Here is a 9,814-nt window from a genome sequence, read left to right on the forward strand (position 1 = left end):
TTATTTCAACTTACTGCACCAGAACTTTCTTCGAAGAAGAACCGACTTTAGATCTTTATTTGTTCTTTATTTCGGCAATACAATAAAATTATTTATTAATTTTGGCAGCCATTTTATATATATATATATATATTAGGTGTTGGAATTAATTCGTAGCGTTTTTTTAATGAAAGAATGTTATTTATTTCACATGAGCATTAAAAAATACATTAATGAAAGTACTTCCCATCACTTTCTACTACTTTTGACCATCTTTCGGGCAGTGAATGAATACCGCGTCGGAAGAACTGTTCATCTTTAGATGAAATCCAGGAATCGAACCATTTTGTACAATCTTCGTAAGATGTGAACTTCTGCTCGCACAAGCTATGAGCTAATGATCGAAACAAGTGGTAGTCGCTAGGTGCAATATCAGGAGAATACGGCGGGTGCGGTAGCACTTCCCATTTAAGTGTTTCCAGGTATGTTTTTACCGGTTTTGCAACGTGTGGGCGAGCATTGTCGTGCAGCAAGATGACTTTATCGTGTCTTTCGAAGTATTCCGACCGTTTTTGCTTCAATGCACGGCTCAAGCGCATCAGTTGCCGTCGGTAGAGATCTCCAGTAACGGTTTCATGCGGTTTTAGCAGTTCGTAGTATATGACACCCTTCTGATCCCACCAAATACAGAGCAGGAGCTTTGAGCCATGGATATTGGGCTTTGCCACTGATGTTGATGGTTCGCCGGGCTTAACCCATGACTTTCTGCGCTTTGGATTGTCATAATGGATCCACTTTTCGTCACCGGTAACAATCCGATGCAAAAAACCTTTTCTTTTCTGCCGTTGAAGCAGCAGTTCGCACGTGAGAAAACGTCTCTCAATATCCCTTGGTTTCAATTCATATGGGACCCAATGTCCTTCCTTCTGGATCATGCCCAAACTTTTAAGACGTTTTCCTATTGTTGAGAAGTCAACTTCCAATGACGTAGATAATTCTTTAAGTGTTTGACATGAGTTTTCATTGAGCAGTGCCTGCAAATCGTTATCTTCAAATTTTTCGGCTGACCAGGTCGCTCCTTGTCATCCAAGTCGAAATCACCAGCTTTAAAACGTGCAAATCACTTCCTACACGTTTGCTCAGCCAGAGCATGTTCACTATACACATCCACTAAAATACGATGAGCTTCAGCTGCACTTTTGTTCATATTAAAGTAATGAAGCAAAACTCCCCGCAAAAACACTTTATCTGGCACAAATTTTGACATATTCAATGAATTATACAGTATTGTTATTTATGATTTCAAGAAAGGTTATGTACGGCAAATGACGTCCTATGATAGATGTTTACAATGTATACAGAACTATAGGTAACAACGAAATAGTGTACTGCTTGTGCCATCTCTTGTAAAACGCTACGAATTAATTCCAACACCTAATATTTTTATAATTGTATTTGTATAGTCATTTGTATATATGAATATTATTGAACATCAAAATTCACGTTAATTAAAAATAATTTGCTTCTCCTTTATAAACATTTGTGTTAAAACACTTCAGCTTATTTCACTTAATATTGTTTACTATAAAAAATGTTAAAATTACAAAAAAATGTTATTTTTTGTCATTTTATCTCCACATTTACACAAAATCTTAACAAACTATGCAAATTCTATCAATAACATTGTGTTCAGCGCAAAAGATCTTTGGAATATGTATTATAATATATTTCAAAAGTATTTGAAAGCTAAACAAAGTTATTGTTCTAGGATTTCATGTAGAATTATGTAGAATCTAACACATTTAAAATATAAAATAACAAGTCATCATAAAAATAACTTGAGTTTTTTATTTCTTTAATCGCTTGGAGCATTCAGAGCAAAATTTGTAATGTATATATGCATACACACACATATATATATTAAATATTTAATTTTTATACTCAACTATTATTAATGATCTATAAATTCATATTATACTTTTTATAATACATAACAGCACTGTTTTTTTTATTTGTTTTGTAAATGAAATTGCAAGGTAAAATGGGAACAGATCAATTATTCGCAAGTAATTTCTCTTCTTTAAACTTTAAGGGGATGCTGGAGTGTCCTGTTTTATCATTAAATTTTAAAAGCACCTTTCTCATAACTGTGTTTATGGACTGAAAAATCCTTCTCCACAATTAAAGTATCGACAACAACGCAAAGCGCCAGCTACATTTGAATACGAAAAACGAAAAAAAATTAAAGACTTACAGTTTTGTTATCGGCTTCTGTAGTCAACACATCACAATATGTGTTGCATATAAGAGTTTCAGATCTTGCACGTTCATGAAAAGTAGCTAGCGTATTGTAGAAAACCTAAATGAACAATCCCATGCTTTTAGAAACGCGGTAGGAGTTTTAGTTTAAGAGAAAGGTGCATCCAAAAATTTCGTTTGTATATTACGAGTGAAATTGACGTGAAGAACTGAGCAGTATTTTAGTTCCGCGATATTCCGACAGCGGCGCTGTCATGAAAAGTGCGTCGCTGAACCATAGAAATGATCTGAATTATCGACCTACTCAGGCCCATATCAATCAAAACGTGCCCTGGTCAAAGTTTTTTCTTTTGAGAGGAAAAATAATAAAATAAATATGATATTACTTATTTCAATTTTGTTGAAATAATTTCTTCCTAAACAAGAAACATACCATATTATTTACATATGAATACAAATGAAGATAATTATTTTAATTATACTGTTCTGTCTTTTACATACATTTTATTTAGTAAATTATTGATGCATATATATAAATAACATATACATATATATATATATATGTATGTATATGTATGTATGTGTATATATATATGTGTATATATATATATATGTGTATATATATATATATATATATATATATGCATATATAATAGCATACATACATACGCGTGTGCGTATGTATGTGTGTGCGCGCGCGCGCATGTGTGTGCGTGTACATATATACAACACATGTTTAAACTTTATTTACTGAATTATTTACACATGCATATATCAAGGTTCAGAACGTGATGTGTTTCGGTTGAGCTTTCTTTCTGCTCGGATGTCGGAACGACAAGCGGCAATCTCGTAACAGACGCATATAAATGAAATTTTCGAATACACTTTGTTCTTATACTAAAGCTCGTAACTCGTTTCTGCAAGCATAGTATTGTTCTTTGAGGTTTTCTGTAAATCGCCAGCTACTTATGCAAAGTCTGAAATTATTGTATACAGCACATTTTTGACTCGGATGTCGAGTCTTAGTAAGAAGCGCCATTCCTCCTATCGGTCGCGCGCAAACGAAGTAGTATTGCTATTCAACTATAGAAATGGATTGAACCATTGTAAATAAATCAGCAATATATTATCAGCCAGAACGCCATAATAATATATTTTGTATAGAAATATATATACAATCAAGATCGTTGTTTAGAGAAGGAATCATGCGTTCTTGATGTATCGATGATGATGCCAGAATCGATAGAAATCACATTCTTGAATTGCAGAACGAATTATTGAAACAGAAGTACGACAGAGAAAAAACAAAAAAGGATAGAAACTCCGATTGTAATCGGTGAGACTTCGCATGCCGAGCTGGGCTCGTCGAACGAAACAGCGAGTCTATCCTTCAGAGTCTCTCTCTCTCTCTCTCTCTCTCTCTCTCTCTCTCTCTCTCTCTCTCTCTCCTCTCCTCTCCTCTCCTCTCCTCTCCTCTCCTCTCCTCCCCCCCATCTCTCTACGATCGCTTGTTTCTAGCGACCGAAAATGCTTTCTGGAAAATTTCGGCCGCTCAATGTGTATAATTAAGAGGAGAAGGAACATTATAGATAAAATATAAGTTTTAATAAATTATGCTAATCCTATATCCCTCCAATTTAGGTATAATAGCAAAAATAATTTCAAAACACGAATTTACGGGATATTTCTATGATTTTCCATGAGCCTTATATACCACGTTCATAGAAAAGATTTGCAAGACCTCGGCGTGGTCTCACGCGTAAGATGCGAGATCTGAATGTTAGAGATCTCATGATCAATTCCTTTTTTCTTTTTTCATAATTTTTTTTTTTTAAATAAGTGATTGAAGACATTGTTAACAAACATATATTAAATATATTTTTATTTAATTATTGAAATTATATGTGTATTTCTAAACGTTTTAATTTACCTTTAGAAAAAATCCAAAAAAAAAATGTAACGTCGATCAGTACTTTCTGTGAAATGTTTTTTTTATAATTATCATCCGAAAGAAAATTCTAATAATCAATCAAATCGCAAAAGTGCGATTAATATGATTATAAGGATGATTAATATAATTATAAGGATGATGTCAATATAATTTTATAATTAACAAATCAAAAAACCTTTATATGTGCCTTTATATGCAACATACAAATAATTTTTTATTTATCTATTAAAGTGATTCGGTATTCTCCTATAGTTATTGGAATACATATTAAATTTTGGGTCGACTTTTGAGGCATCGCCTTCTTTCCCCCCGCCGCCGCCGCTCAATGCTCGACGGCTGAGCTGCACCGGATCGAGCGCGGATGTGTATTTCAGGAGCGTTGCACTAAGAATATGCTCCGTATCTTCTAGCAAATTATCAATCCTTTACTTTCCTTAGTCTTCTGTGATGTCTTCTTTATTCAACATGCCTTCTTTATTCACATGTTGATGTTGAATAAAGAAGACATCACGGAGTTATTGAAGTTGAAATCATTCCAGTTTAAAATTACGCATTTCGTTCTGTATCGATTCTTATTAGTCTTAAATTGATATTATCAGTATTCTATATTAAAAGATATTACATTTGTGGGCACATAAGCGTGGTCAGTAGCTCTTTGAAAGAAACCGATGTATCAATGTAAGGTATAAAAATAATAAAATAAATATTTTAAAAGTACATTTCCGTAATATTTAGTAAAATGTATATTACTTATTAATATGATGTTCAATCACTATTATTAAGAAAAATAACAATTATGTAAGAAGGAAAATATTTTTATAATAATTTTCATGCTAAAATATTGTCATGATAATTTTCATGTTGGAAGATATGATACAGCATGTTTCTTATACTGTGACGCTCCTGAGATGCATGTCGGCACGCGATACAGCGGTTCAGCCGTCGACTGTGAGCGGTTGTATAAAGGAAAAAATAGGCAGCACCTCAGAAATTGGCTCGAAATGTGTAACTAGTTCTGAGCACACTAAAGTACACATATAATTTCTATAATTTTATAAAAATATATTTGGAGTAATATGTTGTCATTAATAACATTATTTGTTTAAAAAAAAATTAAGAAAAAAAGGAAAAAGCAGGATTGAACATAGGATCCTCAACATTCTGATCTCGCACCTATCGCCCGAGACCACGCTGAGTTTTTACAAACCGCCTCTATGAACGTGGTACATAAAATACACGGAAAATCGTAAACTATATCTCGTTAACTATCACGTTTTGAAATCATTTTTGCTATTATATATTAATGAGAAAGGTATATGATTAACTCTTTCACTAATATCATGTGAGACTCGTGGTAAATCGAGCCAAACATAAACAATATGTTCCAGGCTATTAATTATGGCACGCGCCATCGTAACTTAAATCGTAGGGCAAAGGATTAATATAATTTAATAAAAATTAAGTATTGTCTAGAATGTCTCTTCCTCCTTATGATACACGCCAAGCGGTCGAGATCGTCGAGAAATATTTCGGTCCGCTAGAAACAAGCGACCACAGAGAGAAGGACAGAGACAGATGACTCATTGTTTGCTAGCGGGCCCCAGTTCGGCGTGTCCCGCGCGGAGACTCACCGATTACAATCGGAGCTTCTATTCGTTTGTTTTTTCTCTGTCTCGCTCTATCGAAATAACAAAAATTGAAAGAATTTTAAATCACGAACCGGTTGGCCAGTTCTCCGTTTTTTTTTCGACAACTTCGGTTTCTTGGACTAATATTCAATACTCCAGCAGATGTGAAAATCTCCAATTTTGTCGAATTAAAATTCTTTCATTTTCTTTTTATTAAATTATATTATCTATATCTTTCTCATTAACGTAGCAAAAATGCAAATGCAAAAATGATTTCAAAACGTAAACATTGATGAGATATACAATAGTTTACGACTTTCCATACACTAGATGTATCGCGTTCGTCGAGGTGATCTGCAAGAACGCGTGGTCTCGGGCGTTGGGTGCAAGATCAGAATATTGGAGATCTTATGTTCGATTCTGCTTTTTCCTTTTTAATTTTTATTTAATAAATAACATTTTATTTATTAAATTTTAGTAATAAACATATTACTCCAAATATACTTTTTATAAAATTTCAAAAATTATAACGTATACTTCAATGTGCTCGAAATTAGTTGCGCATTTCGAACCGATTTCTGAAATGCTGCCTACTTTTCCTTCACAATCGCTCGACGCTTGACGGCCGAACCGCTCACGCGTGGACGTGTATCTCAAAAGTATCATAGTATAAGAAACATGCTGCGACCATACCTTCCAGCACATTGTCATGAAATATTTTCCTTTCCTACATAATATTGTATTTTCTTAATAATGGTGATTGAACATCATATTAATAACTTAATACATTTACTAAATGTAATGTACTTTTAAAATATTACTTATTATTTTATTTTTATGATACATTCAGTTTCAAAGAGTTACTGATCACGTTTTTATGCCACAGAATGTAATATAAAATTTACTTTATCGCATCATACATCTGGTCATCTATTTGTATTTTTTTTAGTGGAATAAACCTGGAGAATACATTTAAATGACGTATCAATAATAGAACTTCAAAGATAATAGAGAGTCTTTTTACAATAACGTGAATTTAGATACGTTGAACGCCTTTTCTTAATTAGTCGCTAAGGAAAAGATAATGTGATCATGATATCGATTATGTATCTTTTTTCTTAGAGTGATAAATAACAATTTTTTGTATGTATGTGTATTATATATATATATATATATATATATATATATATATATGCATACATATATCATTTTGCGTGATGCTGTATGTGTAGAAAACAACGGCATTATACGAGTCAATCAGCTGTAACCAGTATGACTCGCATTCACAGTATCATTGCCGCACAACAGTACTGTCAATGTAGTGTAGTGTAGTAGTGTTCTACACACACCATATATATATATATGTGTGTGTGTGTGTGTGTGTGTGTATATGTGTATGTATATATGTGTGTATATGTATATATATATATATATATATATATATATATATATATATATATATATATATAGTGTTTTTTGTTCACAAAAAAGAAAAAATAGTAGCAGAATATTGTCTGCCTTTGATAAGAGAAGGTTATGGGTGCTTTATAACAAGCGACTCAGTACAATATCTCATCCTTGTATTATCGTAATATACAAGATTGTAATAATGCACCGTGTCGCACTGTGTCTTTTGTTGGAAAGCATTCTATAAGACCAAAATTGGTTATTGTGATGTGTGTTTCTTGTTGGCACCCTATAAAGCCAGAATGAGAAAGGTTAGCATCTTTATGTTATTCGTAAAAATATCACTTTTATTTATCATACAAGTGATATGATTAATTTATTGTTATTGTTATAACAATAAATTGCGCTTTGCCTAATTATGATCCAATGTCAGAGGCGTTCATCGTGGGCTGACTATTTTTAATTTACTGCCAGAGGCGTTAATCGTGAGCTGGCTAGCTATAATAAAATGTCACAGCCATAAATCATATTTTGGCTAGTTATAGACAAATGTCAGAGGCGTTCATCGTGGGCTGACTATTTTTAATTTACTGCCAGAGGCATTAATCGTGAGCTGGCTAGCTATAATAAAATGTCACAGCCATAAATCATATTTTGGCTAGTTATAGACAAATGTCAGAGGCGTTCATCGTGGGCTGACTATTTTTAATTTACTGCCAGAGGCATTAATTGTGAGCTGGCTAGTTATAACAAAATGCCACAGCCGTAAATCGTGCTTTGGCTAGTTATAGACAAATGTTAGAGGCGTTCATCGTGGGCTGACTATATTTAATTCACTGTCAGAGGCGTTAATTGTGAGGTGAGCTGACTAACTATAACAAAATGCCACAGCCGTAAATCGTGCTTTGGCTAGTTACAAATAAATGTCAAAGGCGTTTATATATGTACTGACTATTTTTAATTTATTGGCAGAAGCATTTCGATTATTAAATTTGGTGAAATACAATTACGGAACCAATTTATAGAATTTTGCGTCTGCAATTAAAGAAATGCAAATAGATGCATTGTCATGATGGAATCAAAAGCTAATTGCTTGACATAACCGAAACAAAGAAACTAATGAAGAAAAAAAACTGAATATCAGTAAATAGTTTCTTTGAAACCTTACAACTTTTGTCTGAAACGTTTTTTCGAAAAACGTTATGTAATAGCCTTAGCACAAAGATGGTCGTAATTGAATCGTAGAACGTGAATCATAGGGCAACGCATTATATTTTGGCGTACTATGCCGATACACGTTCACATTCCTTTACGATTAGTTATAGTCACCTTTATATTCACCTCCTAAATTCGGAGTCTTTTTGGACACCCTATATAATATATATGTTATACATATATGTATGTATATATATATATATATATGTATATATATATATATATATATATACACATACATTACACAATCAATAGTCACATGCATAATTTTTGTACGATGCTGTACGTTTATGAAATGTATGTAAGTATATCATATTCAAAGTGTTTTAGCAAATATATACCTTACAGGTCAATGTTGACTAACAGCAAGTTACAATAAGTATATTTTTACTAAATGAACACTCTGACTGTGACTTAGATATATTTTCGGATGCAACCATGTATTTGAAATACATGTATACACGTGTAATGTAATAGCACTTTTTCCTTTATTCCCAATGTCATTTTAACTTAGGATGTAACATGTCAGTACGTAAATACATTGCACATACATATGTAACTATTCCATCTCTTTTTATTATGTTTAATGGGCCTTTTACAATTATAAGCCATAAATCAGCCATAAATAAGAAGTCAAACGCTAAAAATTGGCTGTGATTGATCAATTTTTAGCTTCTGACTTCTGATTTGTAACTAATGTGTTATTGTAGAAGGCCCATAATAAAAAGAGATAGAAGTTACTCATACTTAGCTTTTCATGCAGATATAATATAGACACAGTCTATTAGTGAATATTAGAATTATATTTTATGTGCATTATGATGTGTACACACATTATAAAATATATTTCTAATTCATATTCACATATGTGTGTAGCTACTTCATCTCTTTTTGTTACGTATAACAAAAAGGTGTACTGATGTCTTCTTTTTTCTACGTTTAATAAAAAGAGATATATTTTTTTATGATCAAATATTAGTGATATATACTTTTATATTTCAATATCAGAATATACAACGAACATAAATCTAAGCTAACGATAATCAAACGCAGATGATCAGACGTAACATCTTAAAAAAATAATCAAATTACGAATCCTCTGATAAATCCTCATTTTATGTGTGTGTGTATATATATATATATATATATATATATATATATATATATACATGCATTATATATATATATATATTTTATATATGCATACAATTTTAATATTGCACATTTAAACACAGAGAATGCATAAACAGCTTAGCATTGATAATTTCTATCTGCAACGTATGTATATTCACACATTATAGTACATATATGCAATATTGTACAATATTGCCTATGTGTGTATTATATTTAAGTACATCACTAATATTTTAACATG

The sequence above is a fragment of the Acromyrmex echinatior genome, chromosome 17 (assembly GCF_024713525.1).
Source record: "Acromyrmex echinatior isolate Ae372 chromosome 17, ASM2471352v2, whole genome shotgun sequence".
In the NCBI taxonomy this organism is placed as follows: domain Eukaryota; kingdom Metazoa; phylum Arthropoda; class Insecta; order Hymenoptera; family Formicidae; genus Acromyrmex; species Acromyrmex echinatior.